The sequence below is a fragment of the Peromyscus leucopus genome, chromosome 14, assembly GCF_004664715.2.
Source record: "Peromyscus leucopus breed LL Stock chromosome 14, UCI_PerLeu_2.1, whole genome shotgun sequence".
NCBI lineage: Eukaryota > Metazoa > Chordata > Mammalia > Rodentia > Cricetidae > Peromyscus > Peromyscus leucopus.
This window is the reverse complement of record NC_051075.1, coordinates 71577625-71605522: the sequence shown is the minus strand read 5'-3', so window position 1 is coordinate 71605522 and position 27898 is coordinate 71577625. Positions and strand designations below refer to the sequence as shown.

General features: G+C 50.1%; 1 protein-coding gene across 1 annotated transcript in view; it reads left to right on the top strand.

Annotated features, from left to right (window-relative positions):
* Window positions 1-8086: 8086 nt before the first annotated feature.
* Window positions 8087-27898, top strand: part of Syne3 (spectrin repeat containing nuclear envelope family member 3) — an 84942-nt gene continuing 65130 nt past the window's right edge. The window contains 1 exon segment of the mRNA XM_028859385.2: window positions 8087-8162. The gene's annotated coding sequence lies outside the window, so the exon portion shown is untranslated.

Sequence of the window (27898 nt, the reverse complement as noted above, 5' to 3'; positions counted from 1 at the left end):
TCACTGTCCCATGTGCCCTGGCGTTGCTACCCCCACACACTCTGCAGAAACATGTAATTTGCTTTTATTGGATTTCCACAACTCAGAGCTTGGCCCAGACATCCTCCCCCCACCAAGTTCATGCACTGGAGGAATAAATAATTAGGAAGAACAGAGTGGGTGGGGTTGCCTATGGGGACTATACCAAACAACCAAAGATGTGAAGGCGCATGTGCGGAATACTCAAGGCAGCTTCACAAGAGAGCACTGAGCCAGAAGCAACCAATGTTCTTCCACAGGGAGATGATTAAACCAGCATACCATCGTCCAGGACTCAGCAAGAGGGATATTTACTCTGCTTAAACCAAAGAGTGGAAAAAGCCAACTCTAAAAGGTTACATTCTGTACTTATCTGAGACATAGTTTCATTGTGTAGCTCTCAGGCTGGCCTTGAGCTCCAAACCCTCTCTTGCCTCATCCTCTGGGATGCTGAGGTTGCAGGCTTACACCACTGTACCCAGAGGATCTGAGGTATAGAAAACTATCTTAAAATGACCATCAAACAAACAGGCTACAGAAATAAGAGGGTTGATGGTTCTGGCATTTAAAAGGAGAAGATCGGACAGGCTGGCAGCTTTCGGGACTGAATGCTTTGTCTTGATGGTTCAGGGCCCTCCCTGAGAGACTCTCTCATTGTTCTGCAAGATGCTGGCAGCAGCTATGAAAATTCGTGTAACTACTTGTAAATGCACAATTATCTCAAAGTAAAGCATGCAGTTAAACACCTTTAAGGTAAGCCCGTGGAATCAGAGAGCATATCTCTGGCTGCCCTCCAGGAGATGCACAAGAAGCCTTTTCCAGAAGGCCTTCAGTTTTCAGAATTAAAGTTTATCAGTCATATGCTAGCATTTTTTATTTACTTGGAATTTAGCAGTAACAGTGTCTAGTCACAGAGAATTGTGTTTTTGTCTAACACAGTGGTTGTCAACCTTCCTAGTGCTGCGTCCCTTTAATACAGTTCCTCATGTTGACCCCCTCCCCAACCATACAATTATTCCATTGCTGCTTCATAACTGTGATTTTGCTACTGTTATGAATCATAAGGTGGATATTTGAAATGTGACCCACATGTTGAGAACCACTGGTCTAACAGGATCAAGATCCTCACCTTTTAGAATTTAATTTTATATGTACAGATGTTCCCTATGTGTGTATGTCTGTATACCCCATGCATGCCTTGTGCCCCAAAAGAGAACATCAGATCCCCTGGAATTGGAGTTAAATGTGGTTATGAGCCACCATGTGGGTGGTAAGAATAGAACCCAGACACTCTGTAAAACCAGCCAGTGCTCTTTGTGTAGCTTTGGCTGTAGCGGTATTTTGTGTATGATCTAACAAATAAAGCTTGCCTGAAGATCAGAGGCCAGGCAGTGGTGGCACACACCTTTAATGCCAGCACTGGGAATTTCATGCCTTTGCTCCCAGTACTTGGGAGGCACACACACACACGCCTTTAATCCCAGCACTAGGGACGTTGAGACAGAAAGTGATATGGCTGGGCGGAGAAAAGGACTATAAGTGGGAGGAGAAGGGAGCTCAGTCTCTTTCAGGCTGAGGATTGGGTAAAGGTATGAACTATCTAGTGGCTGGCTGCTCTGCCTCTCTGATCTTTCAGCATTTACCCTGATATCTGGCTCCAGGTTTCTATTAAGACCAATTAGGATTCATGCTACATTTGGATATCCTGGATTTCGCTCTGTAGACCAGCTGCCTCGAACTCACAAATCTGCCTGCCACTGCCTCCTGACTGCTGAGATTAAAGAGCGTGTGCCACCACCTTCAGGCTGTAGCCAGTGCTCTTAATTACTGAGCCATCTCTCCAGCCCCAAGATTCTCACACTATTCTAAACTATTAAATTGATTTTTTAAATAATTCATTTTTACTTTACATGCATTGGCATTTTTCCTGCATTTATGCCTGTGTGAAGGTGTCAGATTCCCTGGAACTGGAGTTACAGACAGTAGTGAGCTGCCATGCTGGTGTTGGGAATTGAACCCAGGTCCCCTAGAAGAACAGCCAGTGCTCTTAACAGATGAGCCAGCTCTCCGGCCCCTCTCACAATTATTTAAGTTGTAGAAATAAGCTAGAGATGGTCTTTTTCACTTTCCTTATGTCACAGACTGGAAAACTTTGTGTTGGGATAATCTTTTTGTACATTGTATGAAAATGTGTTTCTGTCCTTCCTTACCTGCCTAAAGCACCTTCTGATTGGTTTCATAAAGAGATGAATGGCCAATAGTTAGGCAGGAGAGAATAGGTGGGACTTCCGGGAGAGATAGGAACTCTGGGAAAGAATAGGAGGGGCAGGAGATTCTCCAGCAGAGGAAGTTGGGCATATGGTATTTAGGAGCAGTAATGAGCCATGTAGCAGGACATAGATTAATGTAAATGGCTTAATTTAAGTTTTAAGAGCTAGTTGGGAATAAGCCTAAGCTAAGGCCAAACTTTCATAAAAGTTTCTGTGTCATTATTCAAGAGCTATTGATATAAAGAAAGACCAGATATAACAAAGTGACCAGCAAGAGAGTGGAGGCAGGAGTTGGGGTGGAGGGTGAATCAGAACAAAGCATTATGTGTGTGTGTGTGTGTGTGTGTGTGTGTGTGTGTGTAATATTGTGTACTTATTATATATGTAGTATGCATATATAATGTATAAATATATAGAGAGAAGTGTTACAATGAAACCCATTCTTTGTATACTAACTAAACATTTTATTTTATTTTAAGACAGGCGGGCTTCAAGCTCACTATGTAGCCAAGCATGATCTTGAATTTCTCATTCTCCTGCTTCTAAATTCCAAGTACTGGAACACAGGCATGTGCCACTATGTCTTGTTTTATTCAGCGCTGGGCATCTAACCCAGGGCATCACAGATGCTAGGCAAGTGCTTTGCTGGCTGAGCTACACCCTAAAAAGTTAATTAAAAAAAAAAACTGTCCTAGTTTGCTTCTGTTGCTGTGACAAACCCCAGGACCAAAAGCAACTTGGGGAGGAAAGGGTTTATTTGGCTGACACTTCCAGATCAGGTTCTGTCACTGAGAGATCTCAGGACAGGAACTCAAGAAGGAACAGAGGCAGGGACCATGGAGGAGCACTGCTTACTGCCTTGTTCTCACTGGCTCCTGCTCAGCCAGCTTTCATAACACAACCCAGGACCACCTGCCCTGGAATGGCACCTCCCACAGAGCTGCCATCAAGAAGAGGACCACAGACCAATCTGATGGAGGCAATCTCTTAATTGAGATTCCCTTAGATTATTTTGGGGTGTGTCAAGTTGATGGTCAAAGGCAACTAGGAGGAAATTTATATATATATATTGCCAAGAATATCGGTAATCCCACCACTTGGGAGACTGAAGCAGGTAGATTGCCACAAATTCCAGACTAGCTTGGGCTGCATAGGAGGAACCAAGATAGCCAGGGCTACAAAGTAACAACCAACCATCTAACTGACCAAACAACCAAACAAACCTACGAATATTTTAAAAAGACCAAAAGTCCAAAGTGATGTGGCTAGACCCCAGTCACTCTAGAATCCAGCCCCGCAAAGCCCCATACGGTAGTCTCACTTTTTTAAATCAAGGCAAGGGCTGGGGACATAGTTCAGTTAGCAGAGTGCTTGCATAGCATTCAGAGGCCCTAGGCTTGATCCCCAGCACCGCAGAACAGACACAAAACCATAGACTAGAGAACAAACCAAACCAAAAACCACACAAAAGAAAAGCAGGGCAAGTGAGTGTGCCTGGAAAAACGCTGCTACTCTAGTCTCATGGGGTTCTGGGCTCAGAGGTAGCTGAGCGGCAGCTGCCCACAGAGAAGCCAATTTTACCCAAAGAATTGAACCTACCAGGGCAGTGGGCCCATCAGGACTCCAGAGGGGCAGAATAAAGTAAGATTTGGAAAACTGGAAGACAGAAACAAAACTTTTTTTTTTTTTTTTTTTTTTAATTGCTGCTGGGCAGTGGTAGCACACACCTTTGATCCTAGCACTCTGGAGGCAGAGGCAGGCAGATGTGAGTTTGAGGTCAGCCTGGTCTACATAGTGATTTCCAAGATAACCAGGGCTACAGACAGAGAAACCCTGTCTTGAAAAACAAAACACAAAAACAAACAAACAAAACAACACCACAAAATCGCTGAGTAGAGAGGGATGAGAACCAGCTCTTCCATGCTAAGAGAAGGACTTCTCTGCCAGTGTACCCCAGAAAAAAACGGACACCCAAGTGAGAGCTTTTCATCTGTGCCTAGTCAGCAGCCATTGAATAATCCATCACTGAGAGAAAAGCCAGACAAGAGACAAGAGATAGGACCATACATTTGCAGGACAGCACGGACGCTCTTGGGACTTCTGGACAGGGCACCTCTTTCCTCCCCTCTTGCCTCTGTTTACCCATTCATCCAAAGGGGCTGTGTAAACTAGCAAAGCCACCCCTGCTTTCCCCTTTAATCTTTCTGTGGAGGCCGAGCACATAAATAGGAAATCACACCTACAGAATGTAGGAGTGGCCAAGGAGGCTGGCCAAGCAGCTGCTGGTGTGTAGCGGACCGGAGAACTCCCTGGGTTCATGAAGTGGGTTCCAGCTTCCCCGTGAGTGTTGGTGGAGACACGCCACAGAGGAAGGGGTGGGAACGGTGGGAACTTCACTTTTTGGGAGACATTTTTGCCTTGCACAAACAGCCCCACAGCGAGTGAGTCAGAATTTCCGAAAGGCATAATTTTAGTGCCCTTCTTGTGGTTGCCTCTCCAGGCTGCCTCTGAAAGGGAGGCTTCGGGCGGGGTTTCCTGTGCTCAATTCCAGAGATGACAGAGGGGCTCTCCCCCAGCCGTTTGCCAGAATTTTCTTTCCAGATATCTTTTCAAAAAGAAAAAAAACTTTGTAGCAGTAGTTAACAGCTTCCCAGCTGTGAATTCTCTCCACACTTGCACAGCGTCCTCAGGGTGTCTTCCATCTATGTGGGCTGCTTCAGAGTGGGAAAGGATTGCTGAAGAAAACAAGGCCCTAGGCTAGTGAGATGGCTCGGTGGTAAAGGTGGTGAAGGCGCTTCCTGCCAAGTGTGAGTTCGATCCCCAGGACCGGCATGGTAAAGCAAATATACCGATTTCCACAAGTTTTCCTCGGACCTCCATGTGCTCACTGTGGCACTGGACCCTTCACTCGGTTAAATAAAGAAATATAATTTAAAAACTATTTTTATTTTATTTTTACTGGAGCTGGGATGGAACCCAGGACCTTACACATGCTAGGCAATTTTCGACCCCTGAGCTAAGTTCCCAACCCCAAAAATATTTTTAAAAAATAAGCAACAATACCAATGCATAGCGGAGTCCTGGTTTTGATGGATGTACACAGCAGCCTCATGAAAAGCACCAAGTCCTGTAAAGACAACGATAACACGAGCAGCCAACCTATCAGTGTATATGCAATGGTTTGAGTGTGCTTATGGTGTGTGCATGTGTGTTTGCATGTAGAGGCCAAAGGTCACCATCTATTAAGTGCCCTCTCCTTGTTGCACTCCACCTTGTGTTTTTGAGGCACGGTCTCTCATTGAACCTAGAGCTTGTTTCAGCTAGACTGGCTGGACAGAGAGCTCCTGCAGTTCACCTCCTCCTGCGCCCGCCTTACAGATGTGTGCCACCACATTGGACTTTTATGTGAGTGTTGGTGATGAACACTTGGGCTTCATGCTTGCACACAAGTACTTACTCCCTGAGCAATCTCCCCAGCACTTCCATATTTGATGGCATTCTGCAGTTCTTATTTTATCGTTTTTATGTGTTTCACCTGTGCGATGCCATTGCTACCCCTCCTCCGACCCCCAGTACTCTAAGGGGTTACCTGGCTCACTCAGTTAATAAATAATAAAAAGGCAAGACTTGGAGTTTGAGTTTCTGCGGCTCTGAAAGTCTTAGCCATGCTACCCCTCCCCACATTCCCAGAGACTAGCATATGGTTGGCCTCTGGAGGTGTGTGATGAAAGACTTGAATAATCATATGCCAGAGACCCTAGCCATTATATCACACTCAGAACCATAGTGAACAGCTCCTGCCAAGTGGCCCTCAGGACACCGGGCATAAAACCATGTAAGTGTCTGAATTAGACCTTTTTAACAGAAGAGGAAACCAAGGAAGAGTATAACCCAGCTGAGGGTTGTGAATTGGGGTGATTGGCACCATACTCTCCCTGCAAGACAGCGTTTCTCTGTGTAGCCCGGGCTGTCCTGGAATTCACTCTGTAGACCAGGCTGACCTCAAACTCAGTGATCCACCTGCCTCTGGCTCCGAATGCTGGAATTAAAGGTGTGCAGCTCATAACTGGCAACTCTTAGCTGCATCAGGCCAGCTTTCACTGCAGGTCTGGGACTTCAGCGGACCAATGGCTCCTGTATTCACAACAGTGGCAGAGCCAGCTCTGCCCCAGGACAAGGCACCTGACTCCTCGGGTGCCTTGCTATCCCTTTCAGATGAAGCTAATTACACTTCTCCTAACTCCCTGGAGGATCTTTGTAAGGATTTTACAAGGGGACGCTGGTTGAAAGCATTCTGAAAAGCAAAAGCCTTATCCAAATGTGAGAATTATAATAGTAACTGTTAGTCACCTCCTGCCTGGCTGCTGCAACCCCCCCAAACCCCGGGGGCATGCAGCAGCACCTTGATGGACCAGAGGTGCTAGACCAGGGGAGGCCCTTTGTGTGGATCTTCTCAGAGTAATTATGACTTAATGAATGGGCTCCCACTAAGGAGTGGCTGAGCCTCTGGCACTCTGGCTTCAAACTGGGTCCACCCCCAGTGTTAATCCCCAGGAGTTAGGAGCTTTACCTACTAACTCCTGCCTCTTCCTCAATCTAGAACAACACACACACACACACACACACACACACACACACACACTCACACTCACACTCGTTCACTCTCACACACACACTCACACACACTCACACACACACTCTCACACATACACTCGCTCGCTTTCTCTCTCCACACACACTTCATTACTCTCTGGTCCTGTTTGACTTTAATGTCTTAGCACAGTGGCTTTTACACTGACTTATTCTGCCAGCTCTGCTAAGGAACCATGCAGGGGGACACTGTGAACAGCCTTGGGTCTGTACTGGAGACTCTCGCCCTCTGTTAAGTGGACTGGTCACGCCTGCACCGTGAAGACAGAGAGGCTCACGTGGTACTAGTTTTTCAAGCTGTGATCTCCTTGGCAGCAGGCTCTCCATTCAGAAGAGAGAGTCAATCAGGAGGATCTGTTACTGCCTGGAAGAGATAACCCTGGAGCCCTAGGGTGTTTTGTTTTGTTTTGTTTTGTTTTGTTTTGAATGAGGTTGAACAAAGTCTGAGGGAAGGGGAAGTGGGGTGGTTAGGTGCAAATACTAGGAACGTGGCAGGTGGAGGAGACTGGCTTTAGGCAGTTGTTAGTGCAAAGGCCCAGAGGCAGAGAAGATTTCTTTTCACAAGCAAGGTTGAGGGGGTGGAGTCTGAAACAGGGATTGGCCAATGGGGTGGAAGGGTGCTGAGTTGGGGCTGGGACAGCAAGAGAGGAGATGGACGTTTTCGGGTCTTGGGTTTAGTGGGAGGTTCGCTGTATGGGTGGTTAGTGGGATGGGGAGTGGGAAGGGATGGGTAGAGTACCTTCTATTAGATTGACTGACGGATGTCATTTCATTCTTGTATTTGGTGACCTTGCCTGTGCCCCCTGCTCTGCTCTGTGAGGGCAACATCTGCCATCCTTTGATCACCTCCCCAAGTCTAGACAGGCAGGAGAATTTCTTCCCCAGGCTCTCTTTCGCTTGGGTGGCCCCCACGATTTTCTGGAATGGGCTGGCACAGGTGAAGACTCCGGATCGGATCCATAGACCCTCTAGACTGGCATGGACACAGTATTCCTGCCCTCTCGTGCCTTAGTTTTGGGACGGTGAGATTCGTCCTCCCCTTTGGTTCCCCATCTGCAGTGTGGCGGGGCTCCGGGCTGGTCCCTAAGGGGGCGGGGCGATCGCGGTGTCCCCCGCCCCGCCCTGGCCCGGCCCCGCCCCGCCCCGGAGCCGCCCGGGACGTAGGGCGCAGGAGGGACTCGGCCCAGCTGCCCTCGGCGCCGCGCTCCGCACGCTCCGGGCAGGGTGAGTGCCGTCAGGGAGGTGGGGGGCCGCGCGGGGCTGGGGAGGGTCGCGTCCGGGTCCCCAGCGCACCCCTGTCCTGACGCGTCCCGGGAGATCGGCGCCACGGGAAGTCTGGGGGGACCCGGGAGGAGCGCGGGGGCGGCGGCCAGCATGACAGCTGAGGGCGGGCGGGCGGGGCTTTGGTTCAAATGCAACCGCTTCACCCGCTGCGAAATCCCGGCACCCTAGAGGCTCCGCCGCAAGACGCCGCAGTGCCTGGGGTAGCGCGTCCTCGGGGCCAGGTGTCTTCCTTGGTCTCCCCTCTTCGCCTCTAGAGGCCGGAGAACTTGCTAATGCGCTCACATGTGCCCAAGGGCCCGGAATGTCCCATTCTGGGGACCACGAGCTCGACAAGCAGAGTCTGAGAGCGCGCAGTGAGGAAGGAAAGTCCCACCTAGTGCGCTTCGTTTCCTTCAGTCACCTACCTCGCTGGGCATCCTTGGGCCAGTGGCACAGTCTCGCCGATCCCCATCCTACCTCTCTAAGGGGAACTGGATGTTGGCTTCACTTGAGGTCAGATCTGCAGCCAGTTCCCAGGCCTTGTGTCTCACACAGCCTGACTGGCCCCTGCTTCAAAACTGTTCCAAGGGTGGTAACATTTAATCTCTGGCTCTGGGGCGCTTTCCTTGTGTCTTGGAGACCTGCTTCATCTTTGTAGGGATGGCTTCTTTCGACAATGGATAGGCAAGGTATGGGGTGACTTTAGTGCCAAGGGGGGACATACCCCATACATCATGGGTGGGAAAAAGCGACTGGCCTTCTCGTCGGGAACTGTGTGTCACATTGGCCCTGCAGCTTAACTTTCCTCTACCCAGAAAAGAAGAAACAGTGAGAGAGGGGGCGTGACTTGCTCAAGGCGGCACAGCCAGGATCCATGTTAGACAGGAACTTGGCTTTATGAAAGGTTTAGCTTCGCCTCTTGCTGAGGGAGTGAGGGGAAGAGGAGGGAGAGCCAACAGCTCACAGGGGTCAGGAGCTGGGAGGTAGGAAGGTGCCTCTGTGCCAACGGGCTGTTTTGCTGGCTCTCCTATGAACCGTGCCCCTAGAGGGACACTCCAGCACACGTGGGCTCTCACATTCCCCCTGGCCTGCTGACAGTTACAGCTGAGCTGAGCTGCTCCCCGGGAGCCAGAGAGGCCCCTCTGGGGGTGGCGGTGTAGGAATGTACCAGGAGGCCATATTTCTGGAGTCACTGAGAGAGGGATGGGGTGAGAACCCATGATCCTTTGTCCCCTCAGTCCTGAAAAGACCTCAGGGTGTGGCAGAGCTGTTCTGTCTCCATGGGAACAACTGTCCACCCTCCCTGGGGGCTTTGCGTGCTTTGGAGTGACTATGGACCCAGCCCTGCCTGGGCAGCCTCTTTGCCTAGTGATACAGAGACTTGGGGTTGTTGGGGGATCCTGGTGTGGCCACTCTGGAAGGCATGACTGGGCAAGGGAAGCATTTCCTCCAAAGGACCTTGGAATCTGTAAGCCCAGAGGCCTCTGGCCTCTTGTGTCCTCTTGCTGTAAGGGATTGGGGGGGAGGGGGTTGGCCAAATCAGATGGCCACTTTGGCCTCACCTAAGTGTGTGGCTTCGGGCTAGTTGTTTCATTCGTTAGTTTCAGAAAGGAGGGCACCCCAGCTCCCCAAAGCTCCTGTGTCACTGAGGCATTTGGGCAGTGAGATATTTACAGTGTTTCCTGTGGTGTGGATGTAGCAAAGGTTAGTGTTTTTGTGGTTTGAGGTATATGTGTGTGGTGGGGGGGGACTTGATCAGGATACCTGGGGTTTCTGCTATGCCTCTTTCCTCTCTGCCTTGATTTCCCCAAATCTGTCAAATAGTCGGAGCTCTGGATCACTCCCCTGAGGTCCTCTCAATATTCGAAGATTGTCCTTGACTCTGGGAGGAGGAAGATAAGAGAAAGCCTATAGGGCATTCAGGTGTGACTGGAGTTTTAGGATTAGTGAATCCTGTTGTTCACTTCCTGTGTCCCTGGCGGGTAGCTAGGACGACATTGCTAACAACTACAGATAAGGAGAATGATAGTGCTATCCACTGACTGCATGGCTGGTCCACGGTTTGAACTTCAGACCTTTGACTTGGCGCTGTTCATTACTTTACACATCCTGTCTTGGACAACCCAAGGACAATGTTGTGTTTTAGTTACTGGAAAAACTGAAGATCAGGTGGGTCCCAGTCATCATCAAGTCGCTGATGGAAAGAAATGAAAACATGGATTGTGACACACACACACACACACACACACACACACACACACACCATAACATCAATACGTTTTTGGTACCAAGACAAGACCCAGGAGGAGCAGACAAAGAGGAGACACAACATCTCCCAACCTCAGGATTCTTAGCTTTGGGTTTAGCGACGACCATACCTGAACCTGAGACTGTGTGACTAGGAAGCAGATGGGGACAGGTCTCCAAATCTGGAGCCCTGATTTCATCTCTGAAGTGATGCCACTCCCTTCGGGGTTGCTGAGAAGAGAAATCAAGGTGGTGCTCTGAGGAACCTAGAGGGACAGGGCTGACCAGAGGCAGCAGTCCCGGTCCATACCCTGGCTTGTCTTTTTCCTGCCTTTATGACATAGTGTCCCTGGGAACCCACTCTGCCTGGGGCCCAAACTGCAAAATCCTAGCATCTTCTTAATCCAGCAGGGAGCCACTGAGGAAACTTGAAAGCTCAAAACACTAGGATGATGGTGAGCTGAATGAAGAAAATGCACCTAAGAAGTGTGGAGATGGCTACCTTAACTGGAAATCACATGCCACCATGGTGTGATAAGGAGCAGGACCAGAAGAATGTTGGCAGTTAGGATAGAAAAGCACTTTTCATTCATTTGCTAAGCATTTGTATATGTTCTAAATTGTATAGCATCTATGCTGATTTTAATTTATACATGACACTTTCTTTTTTAAGAGAGAGAGTGTCTCTTGTAGACTAGAGTGCCCTAGAGTAGATAAATGGCTAAGGAGGACCTTACTTCCCCTGAGTTAGAAATGCAGGCATGGCCGGGTGGTGGTAGCACACGCCTTTAATCCCAGCACTTGGGAGGCAGAGCCAGGCGGATCTCTGTGAGTTCGAGGCCAGTGTGAGTTCCAGGAAAGGCACAAAGCTACACAGAGAAACCCTGTCTCAAAAAAAAAAAAAAAAAAAAAAAAAAATTGCAGGCATGTGTTACCACACCTGGTTTATGCAGTGCTGGGGATCGAACCCAGGGCTCTCCTGCATGCTGTGCAAACACTCTACCAACCGAGCCACATTCGTGGGCCAAGTTTATTTTGACAGGGTCTTGATATGTAGATGGAGCAGGCTGTGAACTCATGATCCCCCTGCCTCAGCTCTACCGTGCTGGGTTTGTAGACATGCCTTGCTGTGATGGGTTTAAGGAGGTGTATAAAAGAAAAAAGAGCAAGGGGATGTTAATGTGAACCAGTGTGGCTGTTTGGGGGATAACTAGTGAGGGATGAGCCTGTTCCCTTCTCCTTAGGACCCATTCTGTTCTTTTTCCTCAACCCAGTACAGGCCTTGCGTGTATATATATTTAAAAGTAGATAGAAGGTTATTACAGTTATTCATTGTATGTAAATGCACATGCGTGCTGTGACCCACGTGTGGAGGTCAGAACAACTTGTCAGGACTCAGCTCTTTCCACCATGTAAGGCTTGCCTGCAAACGTTTTATCCGCTGAACCATCTCCATGTATTTTAAAAATATTTTCACATTCCATTACTACAAATAGGAGATATATTCTCCCTTACATCAAATCATATGTAGTATAAATAAAATTGAAAGATAATAATGAGAGTGTTTGGAATCTTTGAGAAAACTATTCATTGGACTCAAATGTTCATCTGGCTGAGTTTAAAAGAAAAAAAACACAAGCCTCCTCCCCCCATGGAACACATGAGTTCCCTTTATTGCAGAGACACACTATCCCTCTCCATTTGTCCTATAAGACCAGGCAATGGCCAAGCTGGGAATCCCAAACTAAAAACAGAATGTCTTCAAGTTCTGGCCTAATGATTTACACTTCCAAACCATGAAATCATGACTTTTTTTTTTGAGCTGGGAGGGACCTCCAGTCACCTGGTTCAGTTTGCTGGTTTAACAACCCTGAGAAATGCCCTGGCCAAGGTCCACACAGGACACAGATGTACATAAGGAGGACAGTTCATGATGGCTAGCCACACCTGTGCATGACTCTCATAGGGACACCACCTGTCACACGAGCCTGATGCCCTGGGATCTCAGCCTCCTCCTGAGGGCAGGCAGGGAGGCACAGGTGTCATGCCTGAGATGACATTGATTTAACTGACAGTGTCGGGAGAGCCACAGTGTGTGCGCAAGGTGACTCATGAACAGAAACCTCTTTGAAGGCGGGCTGTACATGAGCTTGGCTTGGAGTCTTGTTTCCGAGTGCTCTAAGGCAGCTGTTTTCTCGTCCTATTTGATAATTTATTCCCAGACTGCAGAGTGCCCTGGGTATGATCCTGGTTTGCTGTTGCTGGGGAAACAGGTTCACAGAGGTGGGCGATTTCCTTCAAATCCCACTGCAGGTGAGGGCAGGGCCAGAGAACCTGCAGCGAGATCTGAAAAGATGGCTCTTTTGTTTTCTCACGTGCTGGCCTGTGAACACATTGTTTTCACTCCCGAGAAGCAGAAGGTCTGGCCAGCCCAGCCTGGCAGGCCACAGGGAAATGGCCGTGTGGAAAACACATGGGCGGGGTCCTTGGGGCTGTCAGGTGGGCAGGACTCTCTGAGCTGACAGTCCCAGCCTGGCCACAATGCCCCATGCACAGATCATGCTGTCTGCAGGACAGAGGTGGGGTGCACCCGAGGCCTGCTTGGTTTTGTTGGGGTGTGTATCTGGCACACCTTCAGATCCCTGGTGACCTCCTCTCTTCCCACCGGAAGGTATTCTTCCTGCCTGCCCCCTGGAGAGGTAGGTACCGGTGTACTTATGTTTCCTAGGTACCTTATGCATAAGATATTCTTAGTGCCCTCGTGTTTTGAACACAGGAGGTCAAATGTGACATCATGGTGGTGCTTGTAGAGTCCTGGATTTTAGAGCATTTCTGATTTTCAGATTGGGGATGTTCAACTTGTGCTCAGAAGCCACAGCTGCAGTGGAGAGGAAGAGAGTCCCAGAGTTCTAGATAACCTTGTCTGAGCTTGTAATTTTACATACAAGGAAACTGAGTCTCCACAAGCAAAGTTGTCGTGTGTGTGTGTGTGTGTGTGTGTGTGTGTGTCTGTCTGTCTGTCTGTCTGTGTGTATGCATGTAGGTGCTAGACATCAACCTGGGAAGTTGTTCCTTAAGCAGCTGGCCACCTTGGTTTTTAGACAGGGTATTTCACTGACCTGATGTGGATAGACTGGCTGGCCAAGGAGCCCGAGCATTCCTTCTGTCTCTGCCTCCTCCCAGGGTTCCTCCTGACTGTTGTCCACCCAGCACTGGGGTCACAAGTGGGTGCCACCACACATCATTTTGAAACCGTGGGTTTCGGGGATCGAATTCAGATCCTGCTGGCAAGGCAAGCAATTTTCCAACTGGGCCAACTCCCCGGCCTGACTGGCTCAAGGCTTCCAGTCCTCAGGGTCCAGAATGGACCTCCTGACTCCCACCCAATGCTCTCACTCACGCACCTTCCCTAGTACTCCACGCCGTTGGTGGGGGTGGTGTGACCTCACGGCCACATGAAGATGGGAAGGTTGGTGGACTGGGTTAGGCCCCAGCCATCATCACCAAACTGGGAGTGGTGGGACTCCAATTAAGCCTCAAGTTTTATGTGAGATCTGAGATGACTGAGCCCCTCCCAAGAAACATTTAACTAGAATAATGCCCTAGGCTGACTCACAGAGGCAGCCTCTTCCCTCTGTGCTGGGAGGAGCTGCCTTTTGACCTTCAGCAGTCTCAATAGCCTGCTCTTTAAGATGGGAGGCTCTGCTTAGGTCTCCGTGAGGTTTGCTCACTTGGAAGCCTAGCAATAGGTGTTTGGGGACCTGGGATTCACCCCTGCCATGTGCCCACCCACCCAGAAAGGGACAGATTTCTTAGGCTGCTCTTCCTTTCCCTAAGTACTGGGTCTGCCCTCCTTCCTGCCCCCAGGGTTGCTTTGGGGTCCCACAAAGCCCCACATCCTTTCTGACTTAACTACCCTCACTACCCGTGGCAGTTACTTCTGCCAACAGCCCATCCCTTGCTCTTCCTCCGGCACGTGGTAGCCATCGCCTTCTAGAAGATTCCATCGGATTACGATTTCCGTTTTCTGTTCTCTTGTACTTTGCTACTGATATTTAATCAGTGGTTTCCAGAACTCAAGTCTGGTTCCCCACCTGCCTGTTGCCCGTTCATCTTCACAGCTCACCGGCAGCCCAGAAAGAGGCAGTTATAATTATGACTTGGACAAAAGGCTTTCCAGCCTAAATAAGACCCGACAAACGTCAGGGGAACACATGCTCCAGGCTGGGGAATGAAGTGGGTGGGGCAGAGCCTACTGTTTCCAGGATCCTCAGAACCTCAGTGAGCCCTGGAGGGAAGACCCAACATAAGCGGTGACACCTGTCTTTATCTCTCATGATCCTTGTCACTCAGGGGTCTATCTGTTTCTGGGAACTCTGAAGGCCATCACTGGAACTTGGACAATGCCTTGACCTCACTGGTGGGCCACACCCATCTCCTCTCCTTTTCTGGGAGCCCCCATCCCACCCTTTCCATTTCAGGATCAGGACCAGGATCTCAGCCCCTGGTCCCAGCCCATGAGAGAGCTTTCCGCCCACACAGTAGCACCGTCCCTCATTCACCAGTAGGGTCTGTCTTATCACTGGGCCACTGTCACCTCAGCACTTAGCACTGTCTGAAATGTGAGCTGTGTCTATTGTCTGTCTCTTCTACAAGAGCTCAAGAGACACAGGGCAGGGACCAACACCAGCCAGCTTTGCTACTCAGTATATGGTTTCCCTCTGGCATCTCCAGAGGGCTGGTTCCAGGAACCCCGAGGGTATTGGATGAGTTGTGACAGAACACTTGTGGGAAAGACTTAAGGAAGGGAGGGTTTATCTTGGCTTGCAGGTGGAGGGTACAGTCTGTTATTGGCAGGGAAAGTGTGGCATGCTTGGCTAGGCTCCCTTTCTCCCTGTTAATTCAGCCCAGAATCCCAGCCTGTGAATGCTGCTGTCTATCCTCTCGGGTCTTCCCTCTTCAGGGAAACCTTTCTGGGAACACCTTCCTAGTCACACATGGGGGTTTGTTTCCATAGTGATTCTGCATCCAGTCATGTGGACAATGAAGAGTAACTGTCAAGACACCAAATCAGTGACACTCAGCCCCTTCTATAAAATACGTCCTTACGTAATTTATGCACTCTACACATGTCTTTCCCCTTTTTCTTTTTAGTGTGCTTCTGTTTGTTCTTAGACAGGGTCTCTATGTGTAATCTATGCCTGCCTAGAACTTGAAATTCTCCTGCCTCAGCCTTCAAGCACTAGAATTACAGGCAAGCAGCGCTATACCCAGCTCTTAATGTATAGCTCTGGCTGACCTGGAACTCACTGTGATCCTCCTGCCTCAGCTTCCCTAGGGCTGAAATTATAGCATGAGCTACCACACTGGCTCTCCTGCACTTAGAAACCCTCTTTAGACTCCTTACAATCCCAACCCAAGGTAGATGCCATGCTAGGCCGTGTTATTTAGGGAAGAAGAAAAACAAGTCCACTCAGGACAGATGCAAGCGTTTTCTGTCTGTCTGATGGCATCCTCCTTGACTGTGGAAGTAGAGGGCTGACCATGCCTGCAGACTGCAGTGATGGATGAACCGGGCCATATGGGAGATTTCCTGCCCAGTCTGCCATGACAGCCAGCCTCTCTCTAGCGGGCACTTGCTAAGAACCAGACTAGAGCACTTGCTAAGGACCAGAATTGCACACAGTGTTCTTTGCCTCCCCTTCTCATCCCACAGCAATTCTGAGAGGTGTGCTGACGTCACCCCCGCTTGACAGAGAGTTGACAAATGACCTGCCCTTGTCATCTTCAGGTGCCAGTGGAGTTAGAAGTTGAATTCAGGTGCTCGGATGCAGGCATCACAGTTGGCTTGTGAAAGTGGAGAGCAAACCTAGACTTCAGCCTTCTAGCCAGGCAGCTCCCGGGCCTCTCCTATGCCAAGCCATTCCTCAGAGGAAATCCTTTCCCCAAGATCATGCATGGGCCCAGGAATGCCACAGGTCCCCTAGAGCAAGAGCCCCACCCCAGAGAGCCCTCTCTGTCCCCTCCCCCTTTCTAGAACTCCACTTGCAACTTGTGGGTTGGCTTTTGAGACTGGCTGACCACAGGCTGGGAGTTGTAGGTAGCACGTGAGCCAGCTGAAGTTGCCAGGTTAAACGGTCGGTCGTTCACCGGCCCTGGGCAGGCGGCCTGATTGTGTAATTTGCCTGCTTGTCTATTTATGGACTTCAAACTCAGCTTGGCTTGGAAATGATTTTAAGGAATGGGTGGTTTTTTTTTTTTAAGTTGTTTTTTTTTTTTTTTTTTTTTTGCTTTTCTAGAGGCTTCTTTTATTTCTGCTTCTTCTCAGGGAGTAAAACCAGCCAGTAGTAGGCTGGCTTCTCCTGGGTGAGGTCTTGCTTCAGTAAGGAGGACTGAGGATAGTCCTGTGTATGTCACCCACAGGAAGCAACAAGGTTAGTCATGAAGCTCCTAGCAGAGCCGGCTGTGGTCTGGAAGAGACACGTGTTTGTGGCTGAGATCTGGGCTCTTCCGCCCTGTAACCCACATACCCTGGACAACTGCATTCCATCCATGTGCTTGACCTTGACTGAGATGGACTGGGTAGCAAGATGCCAGGGACACGTCCCTGCTCTGAGGGAACAGTTTGGTGGGTAGGAAGTGTGCTCTAAACACAGGCCACCCCCGCTGGTGATAACCTGGAGGGAGGGCCTGGGAAGCCTTTAAACACACACACACACACACACACACACACACACACACACACACACACACACACTTTTTGAGTGCATGCATAACATGCAGGAGAGAGCCAAGGGAACTCTGGCATCTGTTCTCCTTCCACCGTGTGGATCCAGAGAGTGGAACTCAGAACCTTAGGCTTGGTGGCAGGCCCCCTCACCTACAGAGTCATCTGGCTGATGGACAAGGCCTTATAAGTTCACCCAAGAGCAGTCTCACTGGGCCTCAACTCCCTCTTCTAGGGAGGGGCTCCTTTTATCATCTTGCTGGGTCTGTGGGGTGAATCCCCCGCCCCAAGAAGTCAGGGATCATCGGGTTATTCGGTCACCCCACAGAGAAAAGTGTTGCTTACATCAACTCTATGCAAAGGTCAGTTCCACTTTCTATTTAGTCAGTTTCTTTCTATTCCTGGGCCTGAGGTACAATGTGACAAACCTGGTGGGACCCTGATTCTCTCTTGCCTGCAGTGGATCTTGGCCGTTCCATAACCTTCTTGTACAGGGCTAGCTCACCTGTCCAAGGAGCTGGCCACACAAGGATCAGCTTCCCTGATCCCTGAACATCCATCCTCTCAGGGTACTCCTCCCCCTTTTCCTGGGTCCTCCCAGGTAGGGAGGACAGGCTGCAGGAAGCTGAGCAGTTCTGCTTCCCCCCACCCAGGGCACCTGCAGGGAGTTGAGCTGGCACCGTGGCTGGTGACTCTGCTCTCCGCTCAGGTGACAGGATGCAAGCTACAAACCTCAATCTTGGTTTCCTTTTTCTCTTGTGGAGTTAACCTGGGTGTGGGGAGTGCCAGGGTCTCTGCGGCGGGACCCAGCACACTGAGACCTGCTGTCTGATTTCCAAGCTTGATGCTCCTGGTTCTCAATGTAGAACTAAGAACAGGGAAGAGCTCCAAACCAAGGACAATGCGTGACTGTCAGAGAAACTGGGTATCACAAGCTGCAAGCACCAGATATGCAGGCAAGGGTGACCTTGAACTTCTGATCCCCATGCTTCCAGAGTGACGGGATTACCACCACACTTGGTATAGGCAGTGCTGGGAATTGAGCCCAGGGCTGTGGGTGTATACTAGATAAGCACTCTACTGGCTGAGCTACATCTCTGGCCCGTTCTGGTTCTTTTAACAGCTCTGATTATAGGATGTTTTCATGGACACTTGGGTTAGTTACCGGGCCAGTAGAATTAGAAATCTCTGGAAGTGAGGCTGATTCTTCATTTCCTTTGAACACTCTCAGGCAATTCTGATGAATGGGGATAGTTGAGAGCTCTGGGTTACCCTGGGACAGCCTGGGACACTTCAGGGTGGCACTAATTTGTCCTCTCTCCATCACTCCCCTCACTGTCTGTCAAGAAGCAGGTTTCCATGTAAACTAGAGACACCATCCAGAGAGAGGTACTCAAACGTGTTTCTATCCAGCCCACTTATTTCTTTCTTAGGAAGTGTAATAGATTGCCATTGAGCCCTGTTCCCTGTTCGACACAAGAATAAAAAGTGTCCTTTCAAGATAAACTTAGGTCAGGAGTGACTGAAGGAACAATCTATACTTTTTGTGGTCAGCTCCATTCATTCCTTTGAGACACCCTTGCAGGGCAATCAATCCAGCGCCGTGCTGGGAGGCCAAGTGTGTGCATGTCCAGGTGTGTCCCGTGTACAGGTGGCAGAAGGGTGGGGTCAATGCCCTGGAGCGGCCCTCACCTCAGGTACTGATAAGCCAGGGCTCTCCAGAGAGCTAGGATACAATGATGAGTGGCTGTAGGTAAACAAAGAGGTTTCCCAAGCTGGTGTGGAGAATTCTCAGTACGATGTGTTTGCCTCTTCTCCAGAGCTTTCTGAGATGCTTCTGTCTGGTCCTCAGGATCTCTTCCTGCAGTCGTCATTGCCATGGAAACTTGGTAAATAGATTACAGGAATTTGGTGGTGTCCACAGGTTTCTACGACCTCACTGGAACATGGGCAAACTGGTCATTCAGGAACCCTGAATCTTGGCACAGGAGGTGGCCCTGCTGATCACCAGGACTGGACATGGTTCACACCTGTAACCCCTGTACTTAGGAAGGCTGAGATAGGAGCATTGCCCTGAGTTTGAGTTCAGCCACAGTAGTCTGAGGTAGGTTTCAATGCTGTTTGCTGATTGGCTGAGGGTCTGGAGTTGGTAATTCATTTGCTCATTGACTTAGCAAATACCCAGCTCTTTCTGAACAATGCCCTTGCAGGGCCCTTCGGGAGATTACAGATAGATCTGGGAGCTTGCTGACAGGATTAATTTAATCAGCTTCTATACCCCGCGGTGGGAGTTCTCAGGACTCTGTCCTGCTAGGCCTCCCATTCTCACCAACTCTCACAGCTGGGGGTGGCTCCAGACCGAGGGGACTGCTCCACATAGAGCTCCAGGTTCGAGGTTCCAGCCTACAGGCAAACATTTGGGGAAGGTTATGTTTTTCTGAGTTTCTTCTAGACAAGTGAAGAAGGTTCTAGAAGAACAGGATTCTGGAGTGGCCATTTGGAAGAAGATCCTCCACGTGCTGTGAAACAAACAATGGATATGTGTCCTTGGTGTTTTTTATCTTAACATTCAGTATCCATTTTTACTTTATATTATGGTGGTTATTTTAAATTTTTATATAGTCATTATATTTATTGCTGTGTAGCCCTGGCCTGATAATTCCTTTATAACCCAGGCTGGTCTTAAACTTGTGACATCTCCCCTGCCTCAGCCCCTGCCTCAGCCTCCTTAGTGCTGGATTTCAGGTGTGTGCACCATGATCTGCTAGCTTTGGGTTTCCTTTGTGTGTGTGGAGGTGGGTACGTCCTCACTCCTGCTGTGGCCTCAGTTTACCCGGTGTGTGCTTGCTGGGTACTGTCACTCTGAGTGTCAAAGCTGGGCTGGGAGGAGGCCTCAGGAGGTGAAACACTCCACGGGAGGCGGTGACTGACCAGAAACAACCGTCTTCAGAAGCAGGATGAACCGAGATGGGGACACCCAGGCACTGGTCCCCTGTGGTCCCCAGGAGAAGCCACTTGGTTCCTGGCTGCCTCTGAGAGCACACAGAACAGGCTGCGGGACACTGTGAGTGGCTGAGAGGGGAGGGTGAGGGGAGGACCTTGGGAGGGACGTGAAGCTGAAAGTAGGTAGACAGTTGACCTCAATTTGCCCCAGAGAGAGTATTTACCTGAGCGCAATACAAAAAAGTGCCCACCAAACCAGGGCCGACAGATCATTCAAGGTCATTGTTGTCACCCTGTTGGTGGACGTCACCCCAGGTCATCCCTGCTGTTCTGACTTGGGGTAGATGTGAGGAGTCAGTATTGCCTTTCCCTTGGCTTTCATGCTCTAGAAGTCACAAAGGAGGTAGGCGGTGGTGGTGCACGTCTTTAATCCCAACACTTGGGAGGCAGAGGCAGGCGGATCTCTGTGAGTTCCAGGACAGCCAGAGCTGTAACACAGAGAAACCCTGTCTTGAAAAGCCAAAAAAAAAAAAAAAAAAAAGAAAAAAAAAAAAAAAAGTGGCAGAGGCCCTGTCTCTGCTGACAAGGTGGGAACTTCATTGTCCTGGGGCCAAGTCTGCCTGTCCAGAACCCCATCCTTAATAATTACTGTCCCTGTGAATGTGTGGGCTAGCAGGGCATCCTTATTTCCTCCTTGCTGGAGATGAATGACTTTGAAGCTAATTCATGCTTTTCATGTCCTATCTCCCTCTCTGTCTGAGCCTTTCCCTAGCCACCTCCACTGTCCCTCCGGAGTCCCCTCCTCCCTTGTCTCCCCTCCCCTGGGCAGAGTCCTCTCCCCACAGAGTCCCCTCGGCCAGGAACCAGGCTCAGCCTCTCTCTGGGGGCTACTTGGTTTACCTATGAGCAGCAGGAGGTCCCCAGCGCAGGCAGCAGGGAAGCCCCGTGAGTGAGCTGTCTCCACAGGATGAAGGAAGCTCACTTCTACGATGGAGGCTCATTCCTTCATTCTCTCTGCAGGTGTCCCATGTACCAGGCACTGACCTGGGTAGGGGGACTGAGTGATGAGCAAGACTAGAAACGTTATGGGTCCATTGGAATTGACATTCTAGAAGGAGCTAGAGTTCAGGGATTTTTTTTTTTTTTTTTTTTTTTTTTTTGGTCTGTGTATTTGTCTGTTTGTCTGTAATAGGTTAATGACATCTTGGGTGTCATTCCATCTTGGTTTTTGAGGCAGGGTCTCTAACTGGCCTGGAGCTTGCCTAGTAGGGCTGCCTGGCCAGGAGACCATCCTGTCTCTGATTCCCCATCACTGGGATTATCGTTTTATCACCATACCCAGCTTTTTACATGGATTTAGAGAATTGTCTTGTCTTAGGGTTGTATTGCTATGAAGAGACACTATAACCATGGCAACTCTTCCCTCCCCCTCCCCCAGACAGGGTTTCTCTGTGTAGTTTTGGAGCCTGTCCTGGATCTCGCTCTCTAGACCAGACTGGCCTTGAACTCACAGAGATCCACCTGCCTCTGCCTCCCGAGTGCTGGGATTAAAAGTGTGTGCCACCACTGCCTGGCCATGTCAACTCTTATAAAGGAAAACATTTGAGGCTGGCTTACATTCAGAGGTTGAGTCCATTATTGTCAAGGAGAGAAGCATGGCAGTGTGCAGGCAGACATGGTGGTGGAGAGCGGAGAGTTCTACACCTGGATCGGCAGGCAGGAAGAGAAGAGAGAGATAGAGGGGGGGGGGAGACTGGCTTGAGCATTAGATACCCCAAATTCCCCTTCCAGCCCCCAGTAACACACTTCTTCTACAAGGCCATCTGTCCTAATACTTCAAAGAATGCCACTCTCTACGAGCCTATGGGGGCCATTTTCATTCAAACCACCACAGAAGTCAAGTCCTCACTCTTGTGTCCCAAGTACTTTGAAGACTCCCCAGCCCTAAGTGTGTGTCCAACCTTTGGACATTATGCTATGATGTTGTCATTTACAAATGTTTTGAGGCCATATTTGAAGCTCCTGGGATGCCTGTGGTCTGCAGTTCAGTAGGCAAGCTAATAAACAGGAACAGCAGATGGCAAGTGCTGCCAGACCCAGATGGTAGGATGGCTCAGCAGGGACGGGTATTTGCTGTAAACGCCTCACCCCGTGTGAGTCCTCAGGAACCCAGGTAAGAGGAGAGAGAGCTGACTCTACAAAATTGTCCTGCGACCTCCACGCATGCGCTATGGCACACACTCCCCTCCCCATTACACACATACACACACACACACACACACACATACACACACACACACACACTCAGTAAATAAAGTGGCCAGGCCTTGAACCCCCTGCCAAATGCTTAATGACTATAGGGGAAGCAGCAAGAAGCATAGGCCCAGGCATAAGGTGCCCTCCTCTGTGACCAAAAAAAGAATGCATCCTCTCACAAGGTGGTGGCAGTTTTACTCTTGTGGGTCCATTTGGGGACCATGGCATTTGCCTGTCATGCAAAACCTGTGGCCTGTCCGTTTTTTTTCCAGGAACTCAAATCAGCATTGTCTGAGAGGAGGGAGAGAGGGAGAAGACAGCTTAGAAAGCCAGGTGTGTGTGTGTGTGTGTGTGTGTGTGTGTGTGTGTGTGTGTGCATACCCCACCCCCAGAGGGGGTAAAGATCAGGGCTCATATGCGGACCATCCTTTCCCACCACTTGGGTGGGTGCCCTCAGCTGCTCCAGGGAGAGGCAGAGCCCTCCAGCTCCCTCTAGCTGAAGAGAGCGAGGGTTTTTAGATAAGCTCTCAGCTCTGCACACAACAGGCAGCACCATCCCGTCCTTGGGGCTGACTGGAAGTTCACCCAACACAAGCCTTCACAGAGGGAGGAGGAGGGGAGGGGAGGAAGAAGGGATGTGGTCCTGCCCCCACGGAGGCTGAGGCCAGCGCAGTCAGGCTTGGGAAAACAACCGCTCCCTAGGATCCTGGGGGAGGTCACACTTCCGCTGCCCAGGGGTTTCAGATAGTCCCCATTCTGCTGAGGTTGCAAGGTGACACCGTGGGCCATGTGAGAAATACATGGGAATTTCTGTCACCCGACTTGTAGCAAGACCTGCAGAGCACCAGAGGGTATCTCCTGGGACCCTTCCTTTCCCATTGGGCCATGTCATGGCTGGCAGGCTATTGGGATTATAATTAGAATGTTCCTGCTCTTGCTCGGGCTTGGAAATATCATGCTGACCACCTGTCTATGTGAAGCCCAGGGCACATGCCGGAGGATGGACGCGCTCTTCCCACCTCTTTGTGGCCCAAGATGAAGGGGCTAGCCCGGCTTTCGGGGAGTAAGTGGCTCTCCTAAGACTCAGGCCTACCCCTCTCCCACAGGACTATGGGAAGGACAAGGCAGCAGAATGACTTGCTGTGTGACCTTACTCAGGTTACTTAACCTTTCTGTACCTATCTCTGGATTTCTTATCTTTAAGAGGAGGAGGAGGATTCAAGGAACTTAGGTGCCCAATTCTGCTGGACACTTTGCAGACTTCCTGAAGCAGGGATGCCAGTTTACAGGGACTAGGGAGGCAGGGGAAAAGGAGGGGCCCACAAGAGCATCGACAAGGTGGGCTGAACCTGGGAGCTACTTGGGGCTCCTGTTACCAGCAGCCAAGCTGGAGGGCAGGCAGTGGGGAGTGGGTGAGGGGGCAGAGGGAGGAGAGAGGCTTTGCTGAGCATCTGGGAGGGCTTCCTGCTGGCGGACTCCATGCTTAGACACCCCTAGTTTCTCAGAAGACTCTGGCCCCTCCTACTCACACTCTGGAAGATTCTCTGAGAAACCAGTAGAAGTATCCTGGTGTGCCCCTCCGGCACCCCTACCAGGAGCCTTTCAGGTCCTCCCCTTACTCACCCACAGCCTGGCCCCCCTTTTTTTTTTTTTTTTTTGGTTTTTCGAGACAGGGTTTCTCTGTGTAGCTTTGTGCCTTTCCTGGAGCTCACTTGGTAGCCCAGGCTGGCCTCGAACTCACAGAGATCCGCCTGGCTCTGCCTCCCAAGTGCTGGGATTAAAGGTGTGCGCCACCACCGCCCGGCTTAGCCTGGCCCCTTTATTCAATCAAGTAAACCCAAGTGCTCTGGGCTGTTTTATAGGACCTGAGAACTGGTGAGGCTCTTTTCCTCAGACTGAAAGTGAAGCCACCTGCCTTACACAGGAAGAAAATAAGAAGCAGAGGTCAGTACCCTGAGGTCATGCAGCCAGCAGATGAGGAAGCCAGATTTCGTTGTCAGTCCAAGGACTTGGAAGCTTATCTGGTTTCTGGATAGCAGGCAGTGGATGTTGAACTTGATTCTAAACCTATGTTGGAAGTCTAGGGAACTCTGTGCTCACTCACTTTGTTAATTAAAGGCTTTCCTTTCCTTCCTTCCCTTCCTTCTTTTCTTTTTCTCCTCCTCTTCTTTTTTTCCCCTTCGAGACAGGGTTTCTCTGTATAGCCTTGGCTGTCCTGGAACTCACTCTGTAGCCCAGGCTGGCCTTGAACTCACAGAGATCCGCCTTCCTCTGCCTCCTGAGTGCTGGGATTAAAGGCGTGCACTGCCGCCACCGCCACTTGCCAAAGGCTTTTCAAATAAACAAATAGGGGCTGGGAGATGGCTTAGCCTACTGCTCTTATAGAGGGCCTGAGTTCTCGCTCCTATTGCCCTTGTCTGGAGGCTCATAGTCACCTACAATTCTAGCTTCAGGGGATCTGATGTTCTTTTCTGGTCTCCTCAGGTACCGGCACTCACATACAAACACCTGAGGACATACACTCTCTCTCTCTCTCTCTCTCTCTCTGTCTCTCTCTCTCTCTCTCTCTCTCGTGCGCGCGCGCGCACACACACACACACACACACACACACACACACACACACCCTTCACATAATCTAAAATGGATCAAATACCCCTTGCTCCTATCACTTTAAGGAGATTTATTTGTTATTATTATTATTATTATTATTATTTGAGAAGAGGTGGCATATAGCCCAAGCTGGCCTTGGTCTCCTTTGGTGGCTGAGGCAACCCTAGGGCTGAGCATGCAGGCTTATGTCCGAGTGCGTGCTGAGGATTCCTTTGCTCTGTTTTCCACATCTGTTTCCGTCTCCATCATTTCCTGACACAAGTAGGATGTGCGCAGTAAGGTTGGCAAATGGTGGCCCACTGGCCAGATACCACCCGCTCTTGTCAATCAGATGGCGTTGGAACAAAGCCAGCTCCTTCTGGGGTCATCGGCAGCTGCTTTCACACCCCCGAGGCAGGTTTGGGTAGCCTTGACAGAGACCACATGGCCGCAGGGTGTATTTACTGTCTGACCCTTTCCAGGAACGCTTGCCGGCTGGCACAGGAGCACATGGTTCACCATTCGGCAGCCTGCTCCTTCTCTTCAGCTACAGCCCTGATATTACTCACCACATTTCTCACAGCAAATGGCCCAGGATATTCCGCGGGACGGACGCCACATATTTTCCTTTGCCATTTTCTTTTTGCTGGACGGCACCTCTGCTTCCCCCACTCCGCAGCTAGGCAGTCATTTGGTGAATGGATTATTTAACAAACACTTATGCAGCACCCACTGTGTGCCAGCGGGACACGGGTTTCAGCTCTTTACCCCTATCAGACTTCCGGTCGGCAGTCGGCAGGTGATAGCACTGACTTTGTAGTGGGAGGTGTGACATCCATTGGCTGATAATGCGTTAAAGTCAGGCTTGAATCCAGGCCGGCTGGCTCAGCTGTCCGGCTCTGATCGGTGGTGAGGAGGTGTCCTGGGGAAATCAGCCTTTGAGAACCCCATGTGCAGGATAATCCGGTGTACGCTTCAGGCTGTGACTCACAGGTGTTTGTCCTGCTCCACCCAGCAGCCCACACCACCCAGATTTAGTGCTTCTCTAATCTTCGATAGTCAGACTGCTCAGCCCTCGTGACCACAAATGGTGTTTTGTGGATGAAAATGGCCCGTGCTCTACAGAAGGCCCAAACCAGCAGCGGCTCCTGATTAGGATGGTGCCTAGGGGTCTACAGTGGCTTAGCCCTGAAGGACCCTGGGGTTCCCTGGTGGTTAAGCAAATGATAAATTCACACATGATCCGATTGGACCTAGAAGTCAGAATATAGTGAGTGTGACTGTCCAGCAATCAGGAAAGGCTAATGAGAGCTCAAGGCTTCTCTATGGAACATTCTGGGCCATTTACAGTAATAACTAATAGCAAGGATCACTGCAGCCAGCACGTTAGTTTGGGTTAAGAGCCTCAGGGAGGCTCATGAGAATTTCAGACATTCTCCCTGGGAGAGAAACACATGCCAACGCGCTACTTAGAGTGACAGCTGTACATGGCACCTGGTGGTCCGTCCAGGAGCCCAACAATGGCCGGTTTTGGAAAGTGACGCTAGCGAGCACTTCTAAAGGACATTTGTACTCTGGGGGTGGGTCCCCGAACGCTGTGTCTGGGCTGGAGAAGCGGGCCACAGGTGTGGGGAGTACTCAGAACGGATGCTATTTTTCCAGTAGAGGGAAGAGGCTGAGTGCTGGGGTCAGGGTCAGCTGAGTAGAGCAGCGCTCTGTGGTTGGGGTGGCAGGATCCTGCTGGTTCACCTCTGTGATCTCTTGCCCCCCAGCTTTGAGTGGGTGTTGAAATGTGATTTATCATCAGATGAATTTGGCGTCTCCCAAGCTTGGGAGAAAAGAGATGCTGACCATGGTACTTGTGGGAAGATGAGAGGCGCCGTACCTAGGTGACTGTTCAGGGATACGGTGTCTTCACAGGGCCTTTGTACGTGGGATGAGAAGGGCCAAGCTGAGGGTTACTTAGCTGTCCACCCTAGGCCAGGCCAATGTCCCTGTAGACTCACCGGCAGCCATGTACATTGGCAATACATGAGCAAGGCTCGCCAGGCCTGATAGCTCGAAGCCAAAGCCATGCATACTGTCATGCTTGTCCCCACATCAGGGACAGATGCTTACATGAAGGGGGTAGCCCGATGATGCCAAGCTGCCACCTCGTCTATCTCTGCAGTCTTCTGGGAGTGAGGGGAAGTCCTGTTCTGACTCAGAAAGGAAGCCCCCCTCCATTGCCTGTGACTCACTTCCTCATTTGGGTTACCGGCTCACTGCTGGCACCATTGCTGGCCACAGACACACATGGGCCCATTTCCGAGTCAGGATCTTAGTGGCTGTCTGATCTGGAAAGGAGAGCTGGCCTCTCTGAGCCTTAGTTTCTCCATCTGGAAGGTGAGGTTTACTCAAGGCCTGGTCAATGCACTCACACACACATGGCTGCTGCTAGGCTGCTATTGTAACTGGAACTGGTAACATTTTATCCAAACTATAGGATCTTCCTCTGGCACACATAGATAACCTTGACAGGGTAATTGTAGGGCACTGATGATCGTGAAGTTGGGGAGACTAGTTACCTTTCAGTGGCACTGGATATGGAGAGTGTGACTGAGCAGTTTTTTTTTATATACATTTATCTATTCTCTCTCTCTCTCTCTCTCTCTCTCTCTCTCTCTCTCTCTCTCTCTCTCTCCCTCTCTCTCTGTGTGTGTGTGTGTGTGTGTGTGTGTGTGTGTGTGTGTAGTATGCTTGAACTCATGCATGCTGTGGCATGCATATAGAGGTCAGAGGAGGACTGAGAATTGGTTCTCTCTTTTCCCTATGTGGGTTCTGGGGTTAGAACTTGGAGTTAGATTTGGTGGCAAGTACCTTTACCTTTGGAGCCATCTTTTTGTTTGTTTGTTTGTTTGTTTGTTTGTTTGTTTGTTTGTTTTTTGAGACTGG